General features: G+C 35.6%; 1 long non-coding RNA gene across 1 annotated transcript; it reads left to right on the top strand.

The window, feature by feature from the left end:
• Positions 1-362: 362 nt before the first annotated feature.
• Positions 363-1,657, top strand: LOC118405550. The gene is made up of 3 exons (XR_004829900.1): positions 363-444; positions 1,016-1,099; positions 1,588-1,657. It is a non-coding gene; the product is annotated as an uncharacterized LOC118405550 (long non-coding RNA).
• The last annotated feature ends 10,836 nt before the right edge of the window (positions 1,658-12,493 follow it).

The following is a 12,493-nucleotide window of genomic DNA, read 5'->3' on the forward strand; positions in this document are numbered from 1 at the left end:
TGAGTACCTAGCTTCGGCTAGGGCCGTCCCTCGGATAGGACGTTAAATGGAGGTCCCGTGTATGGGGAGAGTCACACTCCATGCACGTTAAAGAACCCCCACACGTGCGATGGTGCGGTGTGAGATGGAACAAACCCTTCTGTCTGGAGTTGGTGATTCACTTCAAATCACCCGGATGGAGGCCTGGCGAACCTCTATACCGTATCAGCCACACGGTGATTTACCAGCGAAAGGGTATGTCACCCCGTAAGGGGCGTTATAACCCCGCCGTGTAAACATGTGCGAACATGTTCAGGGCTCCCTTGGAAATCAGTCATCTAGACTGAAGGGACTACCCTATAAGATCAATCAATCAATCAACAGGTCCAGCAATATGAGCTGACGACAGCATCAACATCGCCAGATAATATAACTGACATTACAATCAATGGAACATCGGGCAGTGTAAGTACTTCACCAAGTGCGATACTGATATCTTCATACAGTTAAGTTATCTACGGTCGTTTTTTTCCCCAGGCTTTTTACTTTACCCCACCCCCACCCCACCCCAGGACAAATTGAAAAGCACGTAGGAAAGGCAATATGTTACTCCTGGTAAAATAAAACAAAACAAACAAACAAACAAACAAACAGACACGATGTTTGAAGTGAATTGATCTCCTCCTCCACCTTCTTCCGTTCGGTCTTTAGCCCGAATCCTACATCCCTTAGCCTGCCTGAGGGCTTCATTTATTTATTCATTTATCTTAAAGGGCGGTCCCTTCAGTCAGCAGACTGATTTCCAAGGGAGCCCTGAACCCTTCATAGACATCATGGGGCGACCAGAGGCAATCGTTACAATAGATATCTTGAATAAGATAGAGAAACAAAACAGTACAATGCGCAAGAGGCCATGGATCCATGGAATGATCCAATCATGTAATGTCTAAACCATGCAGGGTACGGAGTGCCTCATATATTTCTAAAGAATGTGCTATTTCCTCTTATCCTATGGCTATTTACTTCATCTGCACAGGTCCATGTACGCGACCTGATGACAACATCAACACCGACAGATATGAAAACTGAAACCACTGGACTCAAAAGAACATCAGGCAGTGTAAGTACTTTACTTAGTGTGAAAAAAGATTTGTGCATTTGTTTTTAGTAAACTTTTAGTAGTTTTTCTCTAAGCCTCTGTATTTCCAAGCTTTAAATATCACCTTATAATGTATTTGGTCTCCAATTTTGTGCATGTCTGGATAACCAACGTGAAGCGGGCAGAAAGAGCATGAAAATGTTTTTACAGAGTATCATAAAATATGCATATACATTTTAGGACACTTATGCCGCTTAAATGGTTATGGTTATCAAAATATCCTCGGGGAACACAAAAACTCGTGCGCGCGTGCGAATAAAAAAGTTGCTTTTTTGTATAAAGAGATATAGAAGGTTATAATAATAAAAAAAGTCAAGCACGCGGAGTATCGTGAACTGTACAAAATCTTCCTTGACTTTGGATTGACTTTTGCAGATGCCATTTTACAAATGTGAGATGGTACTTCTTTAGCCCCAGTAATTAGTTTTTTTATCTTTTGTTTTGGACAGGATTCGGTACCTACGGTTGAAGTAACACAGTGGAAGACTGAAAATCCAGACCTGTCAGCGACCCGAAAAGGTGTGGTACAGACAAAAGGTTTACAGTACAATTTTAAAAAGATTTACAGATCAACTCTAAATCCCTTACCTTAGAGAGAATTAGGTGCCCGTCTGTTGCTTTTACACAATTCAAGTTTGGTTACTAGTCAAAACAAAAGTTAGTGGGATTCTAATAAAATACAGCTTCCATGTGGTTAATGTACAAGCGTACATTGTTGTGCTTCACATGTTTTAACAAATGGCTTTTTTACACACTCATTCACACCATTCCAGAAGAGGTGTTATTTTGTTTAACAATAAGTATATCCCCACACAGACAATGTATGACACGAAAGAATGCAAAAAACACATACTTGTTTATCTTTAGGGGGTCTTAACGTAAGGTGTTCACGGATCTGTAAGATATTGTTTTCGCTTATCAGTTTCAGCTGCAAGGTCCCGTTGCCAGGTTGGCTACAGATTCATCGAAACGACATGCATACGGTTTGGTTTGGAAGAGCTGCCCTATTACGAGGCTTTACTGACCTGCGAAACGGAGGGAGCAACACTGGCTATGCCTAAGACAAAAGAACTGGACGTCGCTCTGAGGAACTTGGTTCTAACAGAACGCCAAAACCACAGTCATTGGATCGGCTTGAGAAAAAAGAAGGGGCTCAGGCGTCCAAAATATCGGTGGCAGTGGGTTGACGGATTTGTCTTGCGCAACTACAAGGTAAAATAATGATGTTAGAAAAATTATCTTACTATCAGGCAAAAATTAAGTACCTGGACACTTTTATTCACGGAAATCAAAGTTGGCCAGAATGATATTGCTTAATATCGCAGGCACAGACTAAATATGTATGTACTATTATGATAATTTTGAACATCAGACTGCCCATAATAATTCATCCCACCCTCAATTCTTCTCACCAAATAAATACATTAAATTGCACTTTACGTGTCATGACTTTGTGGAGCCTGCAACGCAGCTCACAAAAAATGTTGTGTTGACAAGCAAATTTTATAATGTTTTTGTGTTTTTCAATTGTATATGATAAGAATTTTGAAGCACTTCTGGCCTATTACTAAAGTTTATTTCTGGAAGCTATATACAAATCCGTGTTCAGAACCAGCTGATATATTCACTGATGGTGTTTTTTGTTGTTTTCGTTAAATCCATTAAAATATATTTTACACTACAGACTATAATAATGGAGATTTTGTGTGTGTGTGTGTTATAACGACTTTGTCCAAGGCTGCTTTCCTATTTATCTGTTCCAAATCACTACCACACGAAATACAAAATTACATTATAACCTATTCGTTTAGTATTACGTTTCCTTTTTCGCTGTTGACGCAATCTTCTCATAGAATTGCTATTTTTTTTAATATTCACCTTCTTCATGAAATTAGTTTTTGTTTCTGCATGTTGTGGTTATCGCAAGCTATTTTGTAACTGAGACTGAATTATGAACAATTCATAAAAGTTAAGAAGGTAGACTAATTTTGAAATGCAACGTGTGAAAGAAGAAGCAGTGTGTTCTTATGCCTTTGGGAAGATAGCTTTTTTTTTCGGTTACCAAACCGAACCTGACCTTCCTTTTCATAACTGTTACAAAGGGTATATATATCATGTAAGAGCTTGGATCTGGCTCAAAATATAAAACAGACGTCCTTTATTTAACATGCTGTTGTATATAGTTTAAGAGACTTGGACAGTTGAATTAGAACAGAATATTAGGTGAAAAATATTAGTATTAAGTGTTTTTGTTCAAATATTTTTGAGTAAGGCGCAGTTTAACATAAAGATGTTGTTTTTTGTCGTTTTTTTAGGGATGGAATCCAAGACGGCCCGATAACCACAGAAGGGTCAATGGAGTAGGGCAGCTTTGCGTGTCCTACTTTTCACGCGTCACTGGCTATCCTATGTGGAACAATACTAACTGTCGATACAGAAACAGGTTTATCTGCCAAGCTCCTCTGGCATAATATGAAAATCAGTAATGTCCCGTTTGCGAGCAAACAAAACAGTCCTACACATTTGAACCGATGTGTCTTAAAGCAATGGATCCAAAAATACAATTCATTCAATTTCAAATTCGTAAAATTGACTCTTCTGCAACACTGTTATATTCAAAAGTTTTTTTTAAGCGCTACCTTTAACCATCTTCAGGGCGAAAGCGTTCCATGAAAAAAAAATTATTTTATCTAAATAAGACGCTAAAACCAAAATTATACAATTTGGTGAGAGAACTTTTCCTTTAAAAATCCCAGAAGGAAAAATTGCATTGTAATATAGTACTCATATTACATAGCCCTGTAGACTGCCGTTACAAGATTCCAAAACAATTGTTTCCATTATAGGACATGTGGGAGTCAAAATTCTGCCCTTAAAATTGACCGACATTAACTAGCGTTATGTAAAAAATAAAAGTAATGGGCCCAAAATAACACAGTTTTTTTTTAGTATTTTATTCAAAATACTTTGCTTTCTTGCTATATATGTTTCAGAGCGCTTAAAAATAGCCTTCTATTATACTTCAAGCACTATCCCTTTGTCTAACCTTACATATTCCTGTATATCCGTGTTGAGTGAAGCATTACAAAGGTCATCAAAAGTAAAGGTGCTATATCAATGAAAACGTTTGTGTCAATGTATCCCAATCTTCTTCCTAGAAATTTACATGTAAAGTCTATCATGCAAGATATGAGCCTATAGAGATGCTGAAATCACATCACCGAGGACACAATATAATTATATGTGTATTAATTTAACATAATTCAACTTTTAAAATTGTAAGGAGTTTCAATTGGATATCTTTTAAATTTTTTTGATCTTCACGAGTCAGTTTCAATAGACCACTATAGCCATTATATAAGAAATTGTTACAAGTCAAAAGTTTTGTCTAGAGATGTGTATAAATTGTATCATCAATATTCTCGACCAAAATCGGGTTTGTCAGTTATTATACCTTTAATCTATACAATCATGTACTTGTAAATAGAACGCTGATTGATTCAATTTCTATTTGTACTAAAATGAAATAAGTCTGGCCATGGAAACACTTGCCATGGCGACGAAGTTTATGTATATATCAATGTACATTTGTTGTTGTTGGTGTTTTACTATGATCCGATTCATTGTTTAATGATGACATGTTGCAAAGAGTTTTAACAGATTTTAACTAAATTGTAAATGTAAACGTGCGTGTCTATGAAGCCTTAGGGCTGCCATCAGAGACTTGTATACGTGAATTGTTTGAATAAACCTTCAATTATCATTATCATCATCAATATTTCTTGGTTCAGTGAGTGCTTGTGGGACGTTGCTGTGAGAATAAAAGAAAAACGTTTATTGTGTGTGACGAGACGAGTGTCGTATTAAAATCTTTTGAGTGGCCTACTTTAAGTATTTGCATCTGTAAAGACTACTTTTTACGATTTTCTTTTTTATTTTTATTTAGGCTGTATAGATCAAAATAACTACTCCGTTCTCGAACAATATTGAGGGATATTTTTAATTTACGTTTGAGGCTGCCATCTTAAAATGTAGACCAAAATTTAAGTGCTTCAATGTTATCACTGTTAATTAACAAAAACCTTGTATATATTACAATCTTGTACCGACCAAAGGAGCCCGAAAGATGCATTTTCTGTATGTTTGCAAATAAAAAAGGTGGCGACCGAGACATGAGTTTTGAATCCAATTCGCCCTCAGACATCATGGGCGTTGACCTCGCTAGAAATCTAGATGCCCCCCCCCCCCCCCAAAAAAAAACCCCACAAACGATAAAGTACACCTTTGTTCTCAGCTTGTTGCGCCGAACCGTTCGTGTTCTTCGTAATTTCATCCAATCCTATGATATTAGAGTCTACATCTACATTATGGTGAATATGTTATGTACATACAGAATCCATTTGAATAAGTAATGATATATTGTAAACATATGTTTGCAAAACGAATGATATCGATGCATGCAATTTATATAAACTTTGCTAAGAAGATCATTATAAACAAAATAGATCATCCACATCAAAGTCTATGTCATGAACATTGAGAACCTAGTACCTAAAAATCCCTGAATATTTCATGGAGGTATAATGATGTCTCTGAACTTTTGTTTATGATGAGCTGTATTAAAAATTTGTATACCTGTAAAATATTGTTAATGCTGTCTCGAATGTGGGAACAAACTAAAAAGGTGCTCAAGCGCCTGTTTTGCCCTCACCTCAGCATATAGAGTGACAAAGTTAGATAAGATAATGAAGCCCCCCAAGATACATGTTTGTGCATTTTGTGATAAAAATGACTTTGCATTATTAATATCTCTACTGTAAGCCGCATGATGCGGGTCTTCTTCCTGTGTGCTCATCGTCCGTCGAGTAACAGATGGAACAGCACAGTGAAACCAGACTAGGCCACAAGAACTCTTCACCAAAATAACTAATATGTCTGGTGAGAAATCTATACAAATGAAATTATTAAAAACATGTCATCTACAGCATGGATATCTAGTCATTGATGTAGACGACTTTAGAGCCTGTGCGGTAGTTCTAACAAAAGACAGACGGCTTTGATATAAAGTACAAACAAGTATAATCTACTTTACACCACAAGTGATTTTGTGATATCAATTGAATATAAAACGACACCTCTGAAGTAGCTATACGCCTAATCAACAAATCAAACCCAAAAATGCATACGAAAACTACTTTGAAACTTTTATTGATAATATTAAATTATCCATATATTATAATGCCAAACCATTGCAAAAAAACAAACAAGGAATAGAGAATCGTGTACAAATTTAAACCCATGACTACTATAAAATTACTTACACGTTGAAAGGGACTTTTACGTCGCCTTATTCATCATATATATTGAAATTAAGAAGAGATAAAATAAACATAGTTTACATTGATTTGAACCTTTTGATTCTAAAAGATTGTAACGAGTGGTTTGGGCCCTTAAGAAATGCATGCCCCTCTCTACAGTAATAACACTTACTCAGCAACGTGCCTAGACATCTCCTGACATGTTATCAGGAAATAATAAATATATGTACATAACTATTTATTTGCATAATAAGCACGAAAAACTTATCATAATCTAATTAGAAATGATGGGCATTTGTAAATATACAGGGCAACAAAATCACTTGCACTTGGCATACAACAAAATTCCAAAGATTTATTGTAAGGAAAAAAATATGTTGTTGGCTTATGCGCAATAAGCGATCATCAGCTATTTCCAGAACGTAAAATTGACGTTATATGATAGTAGTATAAACATGATATTGTCAACACATGAAAATATTTTTCACAAGCATTGCAGTTTTCAAGTATTATTCAGCATTCTATGCTTTTCTGCCTAGCGCATTTCAAATCGCTATACTTATAATTCAATTTATTACATTGGTATTTAATCAAAGTGATCTAGTTGTAATAGATTCCTCATATAAAGTTTCCAACATGCAATTTTTTTACATAAGCAAATGCATAAAACCATATAGAAATTAAATAACAAATCGCCATCTTCTAGAGCAACAAGATCTGCCTAATGAATTCTGTTTACGATTCTCTATACCACATGTAAAGCCCAGTCACTAATGATAGAGATACAAAGTATACACGATTTTTTTTACCTGTCAGCTATATATCCATGATTTACCCAGTAAGACATCATGAACTGATTTATTATAGTTAAAGATTAAAAAATAACAACATAAATATCACGGCTCTGGTTGTATGTATCCCAAATACTCCAATTAAACAACGCTGGATTCAGGCATCGTAAATCTTCTGTTCTCTAGTTGCACTGAAGAAATTTCTTGATTACACCATTCTAGTTTGAATGAAAAAAAATATATTTGTTTATTGGTATGGAGACAAATGTATAACTAAGGTTATTGCCTTTCGTGTGGACAAGGTTTCTCAAAGCGAGATCCAATTCTTGTGTTTTAGGCATGGCTAGTGTAGCCCCCTCCCTCTCACACGCCTCCCTGGCGCCCCAGTAATTGGTTCGTCGGGAATCGAGCCGGATGCAGGTCGTGAGAAGTAGTTTGAATCCAGGTTGGCATCCATTTCCCGTCACAGCTGTAACAACATGTGGAAGCCCATTTTTCACCAAACGCAGGTGAAAAGAAATTGCTAATATTATAATTAAATAAGTACCGAAGAAACACATTGCAAAAGTATTTTATTTATCAAATGGTATTATCATTATTATTGTTATCATAAAAATTAACATATGAAAATCGAAAGTGATTTGCCGGCTGAATCAATAGTTCTTTATGTTTCTCTAATCGTTGTTCGCAATTTAAGGTCTTGTTATTGTATTACTCCGAGTGGGCACTCACAAAGAATCCCTTCCAAAATATAAATGGGGCTCCAAAATCGAGTGTTTATGTAAATGTGAAAGTTGCCTTTAATCTCGATCTCCCCCATATCATATAGAAAGGAATTGAGATGAAAGGTTGTGTTTTTCTGACAGGATAGGGTGGGAAGGTTTCGGCAATCGAGCGAGTATCGGACGTGTACGTTTGTCACGTAAGGATAGCCCATCTTTGTTGATAGTACTTATATGTAGTTATAGATGATATAAAGATCGATTCACCAGTCGGATTTTGGGAGACATTTTTTTTTCATTGATTGCTGAATACGTGCCCTGGCAATAAAAACTAAAACACCTCCGGCAGAAATGTTTCTTTATTGGATTTTCGCCCATTAAAATTGCATATTTAAGCGTCATTGTAAATGAGACAACATAAGCCGGGTATGTAACCATAATATGTTACACTTTATACATATTATGTTATAATTTATCTGGTTGGTACTCATTGGGATGATGCTGTACATGTTACTGCTGCCTAGGGATACAGTAATATTCAGTAGAACCAAAATACTCTCGCATGGAGTACAGTATGTCATTTCTGCGATTCCGTTGCCTAAAACCGCCGAACTCAAGGAATACATTATCATTTTACGTTTTTATATAGGATATAACACTTCTGCTGTCAAAAGCAACATCGATGAGTTTGAAATGGCGCTACATACATTTAAATTGTCGGTCAAGAACACATTTTATCTATCATGACTTTACAAAACAAATTGAGCAGTTCAAGCTTTGTGTGCTAAACTAAAATGAAACTAGAGTTCCAAGATCTCATACTTCACGAAATTGTTTAAATCTTTTCGACTTTAGTGTTTTATTTTTCATTTTCAATTTGATTATGCAAATAAGACAATTATGTGCATAATTAGCATTACTAAATCGTAGCAGAGAATGCCATTTTAGTGTTCCCTCATTATCTAAGCAAATATCACATCAGGTTTGCACGATTTACATCAAATAAGGTCTACCTTCGCTAAGATGTCTACATTGTAAGAATAAAAATCCTATCATTTACCACTATGGGATTAAGATATTTCCAATTCAGATCGCCATTTGCATAATTGATATATGTTGACAATTCTCTCTTTCTCAGTTACATATGTAACAAGTTTAAATGAAATTTCATAAAATGCAGTTAAGTTATAAACTTATTATCAATCATGCAAAACAGCTGTTGGTTTGCATACATAATATCTCACTTAGGCCATCTACATACCAAAAATATGATAATTCGTCAGCACGTTATCGATTTCTTCTTGTCTAAAGTTATTTCTAATATTTCGGAGTTCCAAAAAAGTCGCTAGTGGGTCTTAACTTACCCTCTGTCTCATGGGGTATCTGCCAATCAAGCATCAGAACCATAGCATATCTAGAACATGAGTACCTGTAAAAAAAGGACGTTCTCTGCAGTACCTTAGCAAGTCTCTAGACGGCGCATTATCGAACTTGACCTTCGTTTTCCTAACCTTTCAAATCTACCAAATATTATCAGGATCCATCTAAGGCTTGGTTTATGCTGTTTGTACACACAAAAACACGAAAACAAAAAAAACCTGCGTTGAAGGTAAAAATGTGTTCACACTGTCATAGTTAAAGGTCACAGTTAAAGGACCAAACAAGGCCAGGCTATAAAGGAATGCACGAAGCATTTCAGCGTTAACGACAAAGCAGTGTTGCCCACCTTCATTTGCCGTAGATGCATTAGCCTCAGAATGCACGCTGGTCGGAGGTAACCAAATCTGTGATAAAAAGGAAGCAACGTTTTTCTTTCTCCATAGGTATACAGTTGAAAGTTTCAAAAAAGTTTATTTTGCATCATATTTTAGCGTATTAATCTATATAAACATTAAGAACTGCCATCTACAAGGACACGTAAAATTTTGGCCATCTGACATATATTTGTTACCCTTTTTAAGTAACAAAAGCAACGAAGTCCATACATTACAACTGCATTAAAATTTAGCTGCTTAACCCATTTAAAAGTATCATCATATATCAAACGCATTTAGTTTATATCTAATAACCAGATAGACAGGCATTGATAAATATTTGTGACAATTAGGTAACACTTAATGTTTCATAAGCAATTTATGAAAAACAAAAAGGAGACAAAAGTTACTGCTTATACACTTGCGCATGTCTTGCAAAATTCATTTGCAATGTTTCAACTTCCAAAGAAAAAGGCCCAAGGCACTACAAAGTGGTAGTTATGAATTAGTAGGAAATCCCGTATATTTTTGTTTAAGAATGTTGAAACAACCAGCGTTAACTGATTTCACCTCAGTCACAGTTGGCTCTGTCGTTGATATATTTGAATGTGGAATCGCCGTCGTGAGATTATAACCGTCTGCCTGCTGGACTCAAAAATATGTGAATGCATTTCTGATTAAAAACTACAGAACAATATTTAAAAAAAAACTTTAGAAACTATCATCATTATAACTTAGTCGATAGTTTCTGCAGATGTCAGTAAAACAAGAAATCTTTTAAGAAAAGCTGTGCATTGCCGCGTATTTTATGACTGAACTGCTGAGAGCGACACCTAGCTTCTTCAGTAGGAAATGCAGCAAAAGGGGATATTGGAAATTTACCTCATTATCATAATTTATGTCACATGAATTATTGGCACATTAAACAGGTTTTGTAAAACTTTTTGACCCACAATGAATATGCATTATTTTTCATTACAAAATAAGTTCCTTCTGATGCAATTTTTGATATATCTTTATATAAACATGGTGAGTTAAAGCGTAGATTTATTACGCTGGACCACATACAGTAACATGCGTCTAGAAGAGCGTTTTAATACTCGCCTGGAATGTACCATTGTCTAACTAAGCCATGAAACTCGGCAAGGAAAGAAGGGCCTTTGGAAGGGGCTTTGGAAGGGCTGGGTTAAAAGGTCCGTCCATTGATCCAACCATGGAAGAAAGCTGGCATAAGGCATTGCCGCTGGCGCGGCAATGCAAAAATGACAAGGCCTTATATGTTAATTATCTTCCTAGATATAAAACATAGACAAAGTAAAACTCAAAGATCAGAAATTAATATAAATATGAAAATACATAGATATATTGCATAGGTACGGGTCCCCTGAAATTTCATTCGGGAACAGTAGGGGTGTCTTATGAAAAAAGGGCGTCGTTTTCATGTTTTTGGGCCTGCAAGTAAATTGGATGGATATGTACACATACAGATAAGTCAGCAGAGAGGTTCATTTCCAAAACAAATAAAACAGTCTGTGATTACATTGTTTTTCATAATATGAATTTCAATCTATGTAACATTTAACATTTAACATTAAACATTATTTTCCTATGTAAATATATAAAAATTACGTTATCAAATGATATCACATATTAAACATGGAAGCAAGTGAAAGCAATCCGCACCATGAATTGACTATGTCAATGTGGACGTTACACGCAATAAATAAATAAAAAGTTCAGTATTTCTAATGAAAGTTTAAAGTCTTCAAAGTCTTGTTATTATTTGGAACACCGAACAAAAAGGGAGAAGCCTGACAACATATCAATGAAAAGTTACCTTAACTTTTAAGTACATAACAAAGAAAAAAATAACCAGGTTATTATCTGCTTCATTCTCCGGTGCTGCCGTGAAAATAAGACCTACAACAACCCCTGCAGTAATCAAGGTCGTCACTGCAACAGCGATGATAAATCCACGGCATAGATATGAGCTGGAAAAGATGGAGCACATCTTTGTCGAATCTGTGAAAGATAAACATTTTTACTGCTACAAGATGAGTCTGCTAAATTAATCTCCTGCTTAGTATCAAAACATATTTTGTTGGTTGTTAAAGGTCTTCTTATTGTTGACCTGCATGGTTAACTTCTTTTTGCTCAAGCTTACTGGGTGCCAATATGGTATTTTATTGACAACGTTCATATGTAAAGAAATTTGATGCTTTTAATTTAAACGGCTAACAGTAAAAATCCAAAAAGCCCTGCGTAAGTCAAGAAGGGAGCATAAAAAACTGCTGTTCTGTTATAAATGATATCTTAAATGTTTATACTGATGACACAATAATATAACTTTGGATTCCCAATTCGCCCCTCGGCAGACAAGGTATGTAAGGTAAAGCTTTTTAGGCACAGTCGGCAGGGCTGCATGTATTACGTTAGAACAGTCATGAAAACAACACAATGATTTAAGTTAAATAGTTTTGTCGTTTTTGTCTTAAATGTGTTGTTTAAATCTTGCTGATGCTGTTTTTGCCTTGCCGCCAGGCAAGGCTTTACGCCAGCTTTTTTCCATGGATCAATGGACGGACCTTTTAACCCAGCCCTTCCAAAGCCCCTTCCAAAGGCCCGTTTTTAATGGGGGTATAACAAAATCAAAAAAGAAAGAAAACTAGACAAGAGAGACAAGACGTTTTTTCACTGTTTTCATTTTTTTTTACATCATTTCAAAGAACATACAAGAGAAGAAGGAAAGAAAAAGGGATGTGTCAAGCTA

The sequence above is a fragment of the Branchiostoma floridae genome, chromosome 18, assembly GCF_000003815.2.
Source record: "Branchiostoma floridae strain S238N-H82 chromosome 18, Bfl_VNyyK, whole genome shotgun sequence".
NCBI classification, from domain to species: Eukaryota; Metazoa; Chordata; class Leptocardii; order Amphioxiformes; family Branchiostomatidae; genus Branchiostoma; species Branchiostoma floridae.